This window comes from Salvia splendens, chromosome 6, assembly GCF_004379255.2.
Source record: "Salvia splendens isolate huo1 chromosome 6, SspV2, whole genome shotgun sequence".
Classification (NCBI taxonomy): Eukaryota; Viridiplantae; Streptophyta; class Magnoliopsida; order Lamiales; family Lamiaceae; genus Salvia; species Salvia splendens.
This window is the reverse complement of record NC_056037.1, coordinates 17,650,830-17,664,988: the sequence shown is the minus strand read 5'-3', so window position 1 is coordinate 17,664,988 and position 14,159 is coordinate 17,650,830.

The following is a 14,159-nucleotide window of genomic DNA, read 5'->3' as shown; positions in this document are numbered from 1 at the left end:
TTCACTCAATCTATAGTAAAAATAAATACTAGATTATTTGTTACTTGTTTAAAGTAGAGTTTCAGTTGTAAACACTTCAAGAAATAGTCGAATAAAATCTTTCTTTTTCGCTCAATTCTGAGTTCATCTTCTTCACCTCAAACCATCTTTTCTGATCGATCTATTATTGAATAACTTCAACAATAGCTCCTAGATATGAGCAAAAACTATAAGAGAAATTGAAGTTAGACTCCTATACGAGCAAAAACTTTCTAGATTAGCTCCTCGACATGAGTCAAAACTGTCTGAATTTGCTTCTCGATGCAAGTCAAAACTCTCAACAGAAACTGTCATCATAAAATGAAGAGCTCATTGATACAAGCCTAAATTTCACTGATATTAAAGAACGCCTTAAAACAAGCCTAAAAAACTTTCTAAGATGAATGAAGAGCTTTTTGAAATGAGCCTAGATTATTTATTAAATTGAAGATTGTGTAAATGTTCAATAGTTAACTTGAGGGGAGTGTTGGAAGATATACACAAATCACCAGAAAGATGGATTAGATTTATGTAGATTAATCACTACACCATATAGATATCCATAATGTATAATATCTAATAAAATTAGGATTGGGATTATAATTTCTATATATAAATGGCACATGAATACATTGTATGAGCCCCCAAGCATAATACAATGTACAGTTCTTCCCTCTTTTATTGTTTGCATTATATTTTCTACCACGATTTCTATCTTTATACTCCATTCGTTCCATAGTAGTTGAGTCATTTTGGTATGTTCCATAGTAGTGGAGTCATTTTCTCTTTTTAGTAAAAGTCAACACTTTACTCTCTCTTACTTTACTCTCTCTTACTTTTTGCTTCTATATCTCTTTACCTTTTTCATTTCCTACTTTATTCTTCTTTTACTTGACTCACTTAATACAATTTTTCTTAATCTCTATGCCGGAAAGAAATGCTCCACTACTATGGAATGAAGGGAGTACCTAATTGGTTATGTGTTCTTAATCTAACAATTAAGACACTTACCACATGACAATAATTAATTATAATTTCTAACCATACTAATGTGAAAATGGCACAATTATCTATTAAAGCAAAGGTAATTTTGGAAGATAAATCGTCAATACATATAAAAATATTGTGTGTGAAAAAATTGATATTGTGTGTGACATAAACTAATATTACGGGAGTGTTCGGTTTGCAAGATTGTATCGGAGATTAAATTTGTTGTGTGTTTGGTTCATGAGATTCAACCCCACAACTCAATCCTAGATGGATAATCATGGGATAATTAGTCATAGCTAACCCCCTATGACTAAAATAACCTCACAACTCAATCGTAGATTATATCTTGGTATTATTTTATCTTGCAAACCGAACACCACCTACATGTATAATATCAGTATACTGACACGGAAATTTGATATTGTGTGTGATAATCAGTATACTGGACAGTATATATTAGTTTGATATATTCTTTTTGAAAAAATAATTTAAATTGAGAGATTTATGCAAATTAAAAAATTTAAATCTACACTATCTATTTAATATTGATCCGCGATCTCATTTTAAGAATGAGTTTTCAAAAGGTATCATGCATTTGCTATGCACTATATATGCTATCAGGTTATTATATCAAAAAGCACCTCCTACGTAGATACTTAAACCCCACAATATGCAAAATAGAAGAAAGATTATGAGATTACATCATAAAATTAGCAGACGATCCGAATAATTAAAACAATTTTAATTAATTAAAAGAAAGAAAAGTAAATTGAGACAAAGAATGGAAGAAAACATTATTTTATTGCACAAATTAAGCTGCATGACCACATTAATACATGGATTTTCGTCCAACCAGATTAACTGCCATTGAGATTTATCATAGCCAAAATTTAAAGATAGCAATTTAAACTTCATCAACTTATGAGTGTGTTGGTGTTTTAGAATGGTGTTGAGGATCTGGCCCTCCGGGCGCAACTCTAGTTGGCCCTGCATCCAACGCTATCTTCATTCTTCGATAGTATTCCAATTCGCGTCTCATGAGATGAGCCGACTCTGACTTGTCGGTCATAATTCTAGGCCCGATACGTGCACCTGAACTCATCATAAACAACAATGATAGCATAAACATAGACAATAACACAACTCTAGCATTGACATTAGACATTTTGATTTGCTATTCAACAATAAGAGAAAGGAAGAATTGGAAGGGATGTTAGGATAATTTTCATGGATTTAATAGACCCTTTATATAGGGATTAATAGAAAGATTAATACAATTATTAAACGTTACATATTGGAATATCGTCTAGGCACTGTCGATCATACAATAGATGGTTTTGTCTTCTTACGAATACATTCACGCATTTGTAATCTAGAAACTTTTAATATTTCTCATTTTCAATATTTTTTCTAGTTATTTTATATAAGGTGTACCATGTAATTTAAATAATGTTGGTGCCTCAATCTTTTGTCTAACCAACTGTCAGTACGGCTGTTGCTTTTAGTTAATAACCTAGTCATTATTTTGTTCTTTAGTCCAAATTAAAAAGAAAAAAATGGCATTTGGCCATAAAAAGCAAGAAGGAAATGAAGCACAAAATACATATACGACAAACAACACTTTACTACATCAATTAATTAATGTGCGGCCTAATCAATTCCATATAAATTAAATTTTGAGGAAGAGGGGAGGGGGTTATATGATAAATAATTAAATTTTGTGGAAGAGAGGGGGTTTTATGATAACTATATAAAGAAATCGAGGATATGATGATCAAGATTCAAAATCACTTATTGCTTACACCAAATAAAATAGTTAAATTATTTCTATTTGTTCCGATAGATGTGGAAAACTATCCATCGTTAAATTAAACTGTCATAGGACTCTCGAAATCTCAAACTCAAAATTTAGATAATTATAGATTTTATAGAGGGATGTCAATTCAACTAGAAATATATGAGTTGCCCTGAATAACTTGATATTTTTTTATAAAATTATAAATGAAAGTTATAACCCGACAAAAGTGCATCCTGAATGATACTAAATCGAATAGCTTGTAACCCAATAAGATTGACCCAAAATTTGACCTGAGTCTCCAGGGTTGGCCCATCATGAGATAATTCTTAGTATTTAATTTTCAATTTTTAATATTTTTTTCGAAGTTTTAAAGTTAGTCAAATAATATTTTTCTGAAATATTCTTAAATCAACATATGTTGATTCATTATTTCCAAGTTATACCTCATTATTTTATTTTAAACTTATCAAAAAATATATAAATTATTTAGAAAAAAATGTATTCCTGTGTTATTATTTAAAAACACTTAAAATTCTTTAAAGAAAACTATGAGATCATTTCTCATTCATTTCATTGTTCGAGGAGCCATTCGGTTAATATTTTCTATTTGATTGGTTTTTTATTGTATTTTGTATGCTTTTTATAATTTTCTTTAGTACTGAAGCTTCACAATTTTCCTTCTAAATAAAAGAAAACAAAAAAAACCTTTAGATGGGTTTTTTTTCATGAAACAATATCCAAATAATGTAAACTACAATCTCACGATGAAGACAAAAATCAACCTTTACTTAACAATAAATTACTATATAAACATCAGTAAAAGAAAAAAACATTACATGACCGTTTATTATTTACAAATATATCAATGATAAAGTATATCCAATCCAAATATATTATATTCAAAATTGAAAGGTATTGTATATATATCTCCTATTCTTTGAATTGACCTTTTTGTGAAAAGCTTGTAAATTTTTACGTATGAGCGACTTTTCCTACGTGGTTTTTGTCTTTTTTCAATAGTTGGTAGTATGGCGCCATTTGTCGTTTCCGTTTTAACGCTTCTGGATTAGCATTTAATGACATGTGATTGTGTATGAAATAATCTACATTATTGTGAATATATTAATCTTTTAAAAATAATGAAATTGCTATTTGGAAGAAATTAAAGATTTGCATTTGTTTGTTATGGATGCACTTGTAATCGACTCACTAATGTCATGTATGATTTGTCGACGGAAGAAAGCAATGAGGAAGTGAGTAATAATATTACAAATGAAACATTTTATAAATAAAAAATATAAAAAACATATTTGAAAATCTACCAATTAACATGAATTTATATTGAACTAGTGTTACACCCGTGCGATGTATAGATATTTAATTTATGTTATATTTAATTTCTTGTGCATTTGAAATGACACGAGAATTAACGCACAAATGGTAAAGTAAGAAAGAGAAGGAGAATATCAGATAAATTAGTGTTAGTCAGTGTTTTAAACACCGGACCGGCCCGATCGGTTCGGCCGCAAACCGGTAGGTTCTCCGGTCCGGTTTGGTCATTTAAACTGTCAGTTAGTTAAGCCGTTTTAGATCGGACAAACCGGTCGGTAGGGCCGGAAACCGGTGGCCTGTTGAACCATTTTTTTGGAATATTTCTGCAAATCGTTGAGAATATCCGGTGCAGCTACTATGAGATTCACTTGCCCACTGCATTGTTTCTTCCCCTTCTCCAATAGATAAAAAAATATGCAGATCTAAAGCAGTGAACCTCACAAGATTGAGTGACAAAATAAGAGAATTGAAAAAGACTTGGCACCCAAGAGGAATATCTCAAACTAAGAAGGAAGTGAGGGGTTTCAAAATGGAGATTGGGGGGAGGGAGGTGGGCGATTTTCTGAGAGGCGACGGCTGGGGATTGAAAATAGGGTGGGTGGGAAGCATTTAATTTATATTCTATTTTATTAAAATTATACTAGAGGTGGGTGGGAAGCATTTAATTTATATTCTATTTTATTAAAATTATACTAGAGGCATGCTTTTATATTCAATTAGTAGTATTACATAGGGATTACGCTAAGATAAGTATTTGAATTCTTTATTTTGAGTTCTATTTTGTATAAAAATACATTATATATATTTTTATGTAATAAATATATTATTGCTACAGTATTCCGGTTCAACCAGTGGTTCTACCGGTCCGACAAGTTGAACCGTGAACCTATAGCTTCACCGGTTCGCTTGTCGGTCCGGTTTTTAAAACATTGGTGTTAGTGGACAGTGGAACTCACACTATAATTAGAACTTTTAGTGAGGTGTAATATGGGTCAAATCGGTATATTGTAAATGAATTGGTGTATATGAGTAATGACAGACCCATACAAATCAATTTATTTACAACTTATACTGGTATGACCACATTGTATTTATATTTGTTTCTATTAACTTTTATATGTATATTTGTTTCAATTAATGTGTCATGTTCGCCAATGTAATTTTGAGAGTGATCCATTCGAAAATACATGCAGTTTTAATAGTGATCCACTCGAGGACACATATCTAATCGGAGAAGGTTCCAACACATCATCTACAAAAATGAAGTTTTTATTTTTATTGCCCCACGCAAAAAAGGGCTCAAGTAAGTGTATATGAACCCCAAATCTACGTAAATGGAATTTGGAATACAAACAAAAAACATCAGCTCGAGAGATAAAATTAAAGCTTTATTGAGTTGGATGAAAAGAATACGATCAAAAGCAACAGTTAGGGTATAGCAAGAAATATGATTAAAAAGCATGCACATACAGTTAGGGTATACATACCTTTTGTTGATCGGACATGAAAACAAATCGAGATGAATTGGCGGACATTTCTAGATCTTCTTGAAGGTACTCAAGGAACCATTTCCAATGCGCATAGCTTTCTGTTTCTGCAACAGCCCATGCGATCGGCCACCACCCGTTGTTGGGATCAATACCGATTGCAGTGAATAGTTGTCCTTTGTACATCACCCTTAGAAAGCATGCGTCCAGAAATATAATAGGTCTACAGAAGATCTTCCAACCTTTCTTCAAAGGCCCGAGGCAGCAATAGAACCTCAGAAATCTTGGACCCGTACTCCCTTCATCCCTATTACTCTCATATATTATCTCAATTGTTGAGTCAGGGTGTGTCCTTAGAAGTTCTTGTTTGTAATCGAAAAGTCTGTCGTACTGCCGACCCGTCTTACCATATATGTCTTCTAGTGATGTTTCTCGAGCCCGATAAGCTGTCATCCTATTTAGCAGTACACTGAACTGCTCATCAACCCATTGGCGTATCGCTTATATTGGAATGTGTGAATTCGCTTTGATCTTCTCCATGAACTGCTGACCCAACCACTTTGCACTAATCCACTTATTTTTTTGCACCTCAATGCATGTATGAGCAAGCTCTTTGACAAATAAACTAACCATTTACATCCATTTCCATTGCATCTAGCCCTCAATTTAGTCTTCTCATTCCTGTGCATTTCCACTGGTCTCCTTGTCATAACCGCATACTGGCAGAGCACATCGCGGAAGAAGTTTCGGCTTTTAAATATATCCCCTACATTTCAGGTAGGATATACTTCAGTGAACATGAATGTAGAGTATAATGCTAAGTTCACATCTCATTCATCATCAGATGCTGAGTTATCCCGTAGTAGGCAATGCAAATAATCTAGCAGAAGTTCTACCTCATAAGGATCATTAGTTTGCCTCGTCTTTGCTGGCCTTCTTCCTTGTTTCTTTTGTTTCTGTTTTCGGACTGTATCCTCGCAATCTTGAGTGGCGGATGTCCCTTCTTGATTACCTCCACCTCTCTCTTGGAGATCATGGACTTCTTCACTATCACGAACTTCATTTTAACAACTTCATGAATCGATTCCCCTTCTAGATTACCTTCACACGCTTCATTCACAGACCCCCAACCACCAAATCCACTTGGAAATTGAATTTTTTGCTGAAAAAATATCCTCAAAGTATGAAGAGAACAACAACTCATCGCAACACATCTCATCCAAAGAAATAAATTCATCCACTTCATCATCGCCGCTGTCATTGCGTAAAGGGCAGTCTGTAAGAAGTTCATCCAGACATGATACATAGACATCCTCTTGTGGAACAACTTTTCTTTCCCCGAATCGCATGGTGCTAGACATGCTCGAGCATCTGTAGTCTGCACATATCATCAATGACAATGTAAGTTCAACAAAATAGAAACAATTGTAAAAATCATCCTAAGTAGAAATAGCATCATTATCATGTCTGCATATATGTTAGCTTTACCTCATTATCATGCTCTATACCCATTGTGCTACCTCTGTCACCTTGTACAGCATCACCATGTACAACATCACCATCCATAATAGTTTGTACAAATCATCCATCACACATCACATGTCAAAGTACACAAAATATCTCAATTAAAGTACACAAACTATGTAAATATCAAAACAGATTACCTCATTATCATAACGCATGTCCACTGAAATACCTTCATCAATCTCAACCGCAACAATTTTTGAAGCTTCGGCGTCCTCTCTGTTGGTTTTTTGCTTTATAGTATGCAAGACTCTTCGTCATGTACTCTACAAATTCAATATCCCTTTCATACCAACCAAGCAACAACCTTTCTTTGTTTCTAGGGTTACTTTGCTTTTGAGAATTGAGTTTTGGCTTACGGATCACAAGCTCGGGCTCTTCTAACTCTTCAATTACTATAGTAGAAGCTGGCACCTTCAACAACTTATCAAACTGACGCTCTTCATCCAACTTCTTCCGCATAACTGCATCAGTTATAGTCACCTCTATTGCATACACATGTACCATTTTCCTATATGTTTTTTCCACGGAAAAGAACCTTGCCAAATGCATATCATCGGTTATAAGACACAAATGGAGTCTCATGTCAGTCCCCTTACACTGGTCCTCATTTTTTGGATCACAATACACAAAGGCACAAATGAGCTCCCTTCCGTGGCCCAAATCGATCACCATACACGATATGTCTAACACTTTAAAAGTATCTACATTGCAGTAATCCATGTAATTCGGATGGCCACCAATATACAAATTATCCTCTCCGTGGAAAGCACCCCCATGATGTAAGGGAATGGCCTGGGACAGATTGCAAGCACATTGACGAAGTTGATGTGCATCTGACACTAGGTCTTCCTTAAGGAAGACTTCCTATTGAACAGAGACCAAGGCAGAGTGACGTGTCATGGATGGAATCCATTGCCAAATCTCTTAACAAACGGTGAAAAAATTCGAATATTGATGACATCGCCATTCTTATGTTAGGAGAGGTAGATGGTGGTGACCAGTTCAAAAGATTATTCTTAGTATTGATGGAGTACTGCTTTATAGAGACCCCTGGATATGGATCTGACATCCCAAAGATTCTGCATTTCTTGGATGATTGACAAAATCATCCATGACTACGATTGCTGTGGATACGTCATTAATGTTCTGTTAGACATGCACAACATATGACTGGAGTCTACTAGCAGATACTACACTGGTCCAATCATTTTCCTTGTGGCAAGTGTAAATGTCTTACAGTTTTTTTTAAATACATATACTAAGAGCATCCACAATGGCTTTCGCCCAGCCATAGCCCAGCCACAAACTCCTCCTGCCACATCATCAGCACAAAAAATCCTCCTGCCGCACATCATCAGGACAAGCAAATAGCCCAGCAATAGCCTAGCCACATCACTCCTAATTATATAAAACAAATAATTGACAATCACACAAAATACGGAATTAAATTTACGACACAGATACGGGAAAATTCAATAATATTATTTAAATTAAAAAAGTACATTAATTTAAAAAAAATTACATTAAAAAAATACATTAAATTAAAAAAAATACATTATTTAAAAAAAACCCGACCTCCGCCTCACTCCTCGTCTCCGTCGCCCCGTCGCCGCCGCCGGTACCCCCCGTGTCCTCCCGGTCTTCAAATCGTCACGCATGCTCACGAGTAATGCGTGAAGAAAGCTCTTCTCCTCGGGGTCCTCTGCCGCCTTCCAATCGGCTAAGATCTTGACCGTCTGAGCACGCGTTTGTTGACGCGCGAAGAATTTGAGATCCTTTGTCGACTGGCCAAGGGGGGATGCCGACTGGACCTCCTAGGACCCCCCGGCTCCCCCCCTCGGGGAGGTCGTGGGAACCACCGTTGCTGCCGCTGTAATCATCGGTATAGTTCAGTCGTTGCTTCTTCGGTCAGCCAGCGTCGACACCTGCCCGGAACTTCTCGGAGTCGTTCAGCACCTCATAGCAGTTCCAGTAGGTGAACTCCTTAAACAACCCGGGCTGGGGGAAGGCTTTCTCCGCTATCCTCCTGCAGTCATCCTCCGTTTGGCCGCATGCAGGGCGTTGGCGTACAAGCCCGAAAATCAGGAGACCCCAGCCCTGATTCGGTCCCACGCCTTCCGGCACTCCTCCCCGTTGCGCGGCCTCCCCTCCGGGCAAAATGCCTTGTAGGCTGCTGCTATTTTGGCCCACATGTTGACGATCCTCTGATTGTTCGAAGTGAGGGGATCATCGCAAACACTCACCCACGCCTTGGACAGCGCGACGTTCTCCGCATCGGTCCACCTCAAAAATTAAAAAAAATTCGCTCGTCGATCGCTCGCCGGTCCGGAGCCTGCAATGGCGGCGAGCGGACCAGCGAGCGCATCGCCCAGCGCTCGCGAATCGGCGTGCGCTCACCGATTTTTTCACCGAAATGGCGCTCGCCGGTTACAATGGTTCGGCGAGCGAACCGGCGAGTGCCGGAGATCGGCTAGTCGGTCCGCTCGCCGCCATTGTGGATGCTCTAAAGTTTATTTTGTTGTATGTCAGGGATGTTCTGTGGACATAATGATTGTGGGAAGACGAACAATTGAACGGCGTCTTCCAACAATTAGCATGTGAGAGTTGGAGTCGTTGAAGACTATAGAAGAACAAGAAATCAGGGCTGGTGGATTTGGGCTAGGTTACTTCGATGACCGTATGCCACATCAAGATATTGATAATGACAAAGAGTTTATCAAAGAGCAAGAGCAACAAATCATGGATGAGTTGAATGAGATGAATGGTCCTTCAACAAATCATTGATGAGTTAATATTATTTATGGGTCCTGTCATCTATGACACAATTTCAATTATTTCTTCTTCTCTTCTTTTACTTTACCAATGACGCATTGAAACACGTGTCAATTCTAAATGGCCTATTTTGTGCTGCCACTTTTCTTAGATGTTAAGCAAAACATGAAACTAATGGTGAGTCATATCGGTATAAGTTGTAAAGTATTTCTTGTGCATATGAAATGACATGAGAATTAATGTACAAATGGTAAAGTAAGAGAGAGAAGGAGAATACTAGATAAATTAATGTTATTGGATAGTGAAACCCACATTATTATTAGAGTTTTTAGTGAGTTGTAATGTGTGTCAAATCGGTATAAGTTGTAAATGAATTGATGTATATGAGTAATGAGATATTCATATAAATCAATTTATTTACAATTTATACACCACATTGTATTTATATTTGTTTCTATTAACTTTTATATGTTTATTTATTTCAATCCATGTGTCATGTTCGCCAATGTAATTTTGAGAGTGATCCATTTGAAAATACATGCAGATTTAATATTGATCCATTCGAGGACACCTCTCTAATCGGAGAAGGTTCCAACACATCATCTATAAAAATGAAGTTTTTATTTTTATTGCCCCATGCGAAAATGGGTCAAGTAAATGTATATAAACCTCAAATCTACGTAAATGAAATTTGAAATATAAAAAAAACATCATCTCGATAGATAAAATTAAACCTTTAAAATTTGAGTTGAATAAAAATTCTTGCTGCAAATAAGCCCTAAATAAGAATATTATAATGGGTGTACAGCCGATTCTATGGATAAATTAGTGTAACTAATTGAAAATTATTTTTCACAAAACTCCGTGATTCAAATTGTAACTGCCACATTAAAGAATTGAATTAATCTTGATAGGCTAATCAAAATTATTTTCCCACCCCATATTAGAAATTATTGCACCGCACTGTTTAATCCAAATTCATTTTAGAAAATGACTAAAATTCGACTTTTATATAATGATATATTAGATTTATAAACTATAGCAAACTTTTAGAAACGGTGAAAAAAAATTGTTTAAAAGAATAGGTTTGCTTGGAAATATGATTCGAACATAATGCATTATTTTTATTTTTTAAGAGATGCATATAATTCATTACTCCCCTGGATTATTAAAATGCATTTCGTCTGTTGGAAATGTATAACCCATTTGAATAAGCAAAAAATATATTTTAGGAGTAAATAAATAAAAGTTGCATCGCTTTTGACTCTGACTATTTAATGATAATAATGGTGCGTAGATAGTGCTATTTAGTTATAATACTTTAGCTTAATTGTCAAATGATGCAAAAGTTGTACTATTAGATATGGGCCGTAAATTGCGCAGCTTTTGATTGCTATATAGTGTACTTCTTCTGTTCCCCAAATTTTTCCCTCCGTCATTAAATTTTGTAAGATCACGGATTTTACAAAATGTAATAAAAAGTAATTGAAAAATTAGTAGGATCCTACTTTTAAAGTATTAGTTTTATAATAAAATGAGTATGTGAATAAGTTAGTGGAATGTAGGGTTCACTATAAAAAATGATAAAAAAGTGAAATATGACAAATTTTGTGGAACGTACAAAAATAGAAAAATGTGACAAAATTTCAAGGACGAATGGAGTAATTAATAACGATCCAACCTATTAAGTTCAAGCTTAAATATAATATGTTAAAAAAATTTAATCTGAACATGAATCTGACCTACTATATTAAAACTTGAAATGATATAAATCTGGTAGCAACTATATCATATTCGTGTTGACAATTAATTTGCAAGATGTATCATTTGTGGATAGGTCCTTTGCTCAAAACTGCGATTATATTGTAGTATGAACAAATTGGGGATTGTTTAAGTATCCACCCTTGTATTGTTTGTTTTAAAAAAACTGATACGAAAGCCACATGAAGCATATTATAGATAGGATATGACTGACCCAACGCGGCGTGGTGGTGGAGGTTGTGGCAATAGAGTGCGAAAATAACAATTTAATTTAAGCTTTAATAAAGTAATTACAAAATAAGGAATTAAAATAATACTACTAATAAATGTTAATGGATTACCTAAATCCGACTTGAACCCAGCCTGAAATTATGATATCCTGATCACGTCGTCCCTATAAAGATATGAACACATTAAAACTTGACGCTAATCCTTTAATTTTATATATGTTCGTATTGTATAAAAAATTGACATCTTTAGTATTAGATCATCCACGATGCACACCTATTATTTGTCTCTTATCGTCCTTTAATTATGCCTACACACACTTTACCGCATCCATTCCTAAAAAGATACTCACAAGACCACAACTCATCATTCATTCCCATATACTCTTATTAATGAGTTTCACATTTTGATGTTTTATTCGTGTTTTCTTTTGTTTATCCATTATATATTCTAAATGAATTGAATTTTTATTTAAATCAAAATATGAAAGAATAAATATATCAATATATAAAAAAAATTTATTTAAATCAAAATATGAAAGAATAAATCTATCAATATATAAAAAGACGAGTTTTGAGAATACCATTGTAATTTATAATACCATATTTATAATAACACATATTAAATATATCAAAAGAAAATCAATTCTCATATTTATTAGAATTTAATTATACAAAACTCTTTTTATTAAGAATTAAATCATTAGCCCAATATCTTTAAGAGAAATGTTTTTGAGATATAATGGCAATGCCATAACGAGGTTAAAATAGTAATTATATATTAAATTTTATTTTTAATTAAATTTATAGTTTGCATTTATACCTTTTTTGCCCCTACATCAAAAAAATCGGCTATGTGCAAATAATGAAGTATTAATTGTGATCTTAAATAAGGATGGCTTAATTTATGAAATATATGTATATAGAAGATATGAATTGAAATTCAAATATATTCCTAAAGAAGTTAGAATATTAGAGAAGCAGGACCCACATTTTGTCCCACACTTTTATAACCTTTTTAACATATTTCACTTAAAATTTTTGTAATGTGTTTGAAAAATAAAAAAGAAAAGTATAAGAAAAATGTAACAATTTCACCTATTTTTCATATAAAATATTAAAAATCAAATGCTTTAATAATTTTATAAAAAAAATACTCCTCTTTTGGTCACGTTCATTTTGGTCCGTCCACTGAAATTAGTAGTCGTTGTTATCATTTTGGTCCGTTCATAATTTTTTTTCTCTTTCTCTCTTATACTTTATTTATTAATTTTGGAACATTACGTTAAATCTCGATAAAAAAATATATAATCGCATGTTTTTGACCCGTCTATTGAATATTTTAAAGCTATAAAGTTAATGTTTTTTCTTATTCTTTTTAAATATTTTTTTTCTTTTTTTAAAGAGGATCAGCAATAGTTCCCCATCTACCCCGGTGGTGACTCGAACCCCCTGCCTATTGGTTGGGGGGAATGTCTTATCAATTGAATTGAGCTTTGTTGTCTTCTTTCTAAATATTAGTGTTCTCAGCTCAATTTACTACAACATGCAACAAACTAAAAATTTGATATATGATATATTAATACTAATTGAGTTTATGGCTTTGATTTAAAAGTTTTCACAATTTTAATTTTAATTCTTTACCTTTCAAAATACTCCAAACAATTCTATAATTCTTAAATTTTTGGTTTAGTACAGTCAAACAATAAAAAGTAATAACAAGCTCTTAACTCATTGATTTAATATTTTCTTTTATATTTATAAAATATTAGAATTTCTAAAATTTAATCATTCTTTGATTTCCAAAATTTTAATTTATTTAAATTCTTAATTTTTTAAACTTTACATCAAATTTTGATAAAAAAAAAATAAATTATTCCCACGTTTTTAACTTGTCAGATTAATATATAAAGTTAATATTTTTCTTTTCCATTCTAAAATATTAGAGTTCTCTCCTAAATTCAATATAACATGCAATAAATTAAAATTTGATAAACTAATATAATTGAGTCTTCAGTTTTGATTTTAAGAATTTTATAATTTTGATTTTAATTCTTTTTTTTTCAAAACTAATTTTTTTTAACATCCTAGAACGTTACGTCAAACATTGATAAAAAAAATCACAAAAACATATATTGTACTCCATAATTTAAACTACAAATCAAAATTGTTATTTATTGATTCTTAGTTTTAGAAATTTTAGCTCAATTCATTTTACAGTGAAACAAATTAAAATTTTACATATGT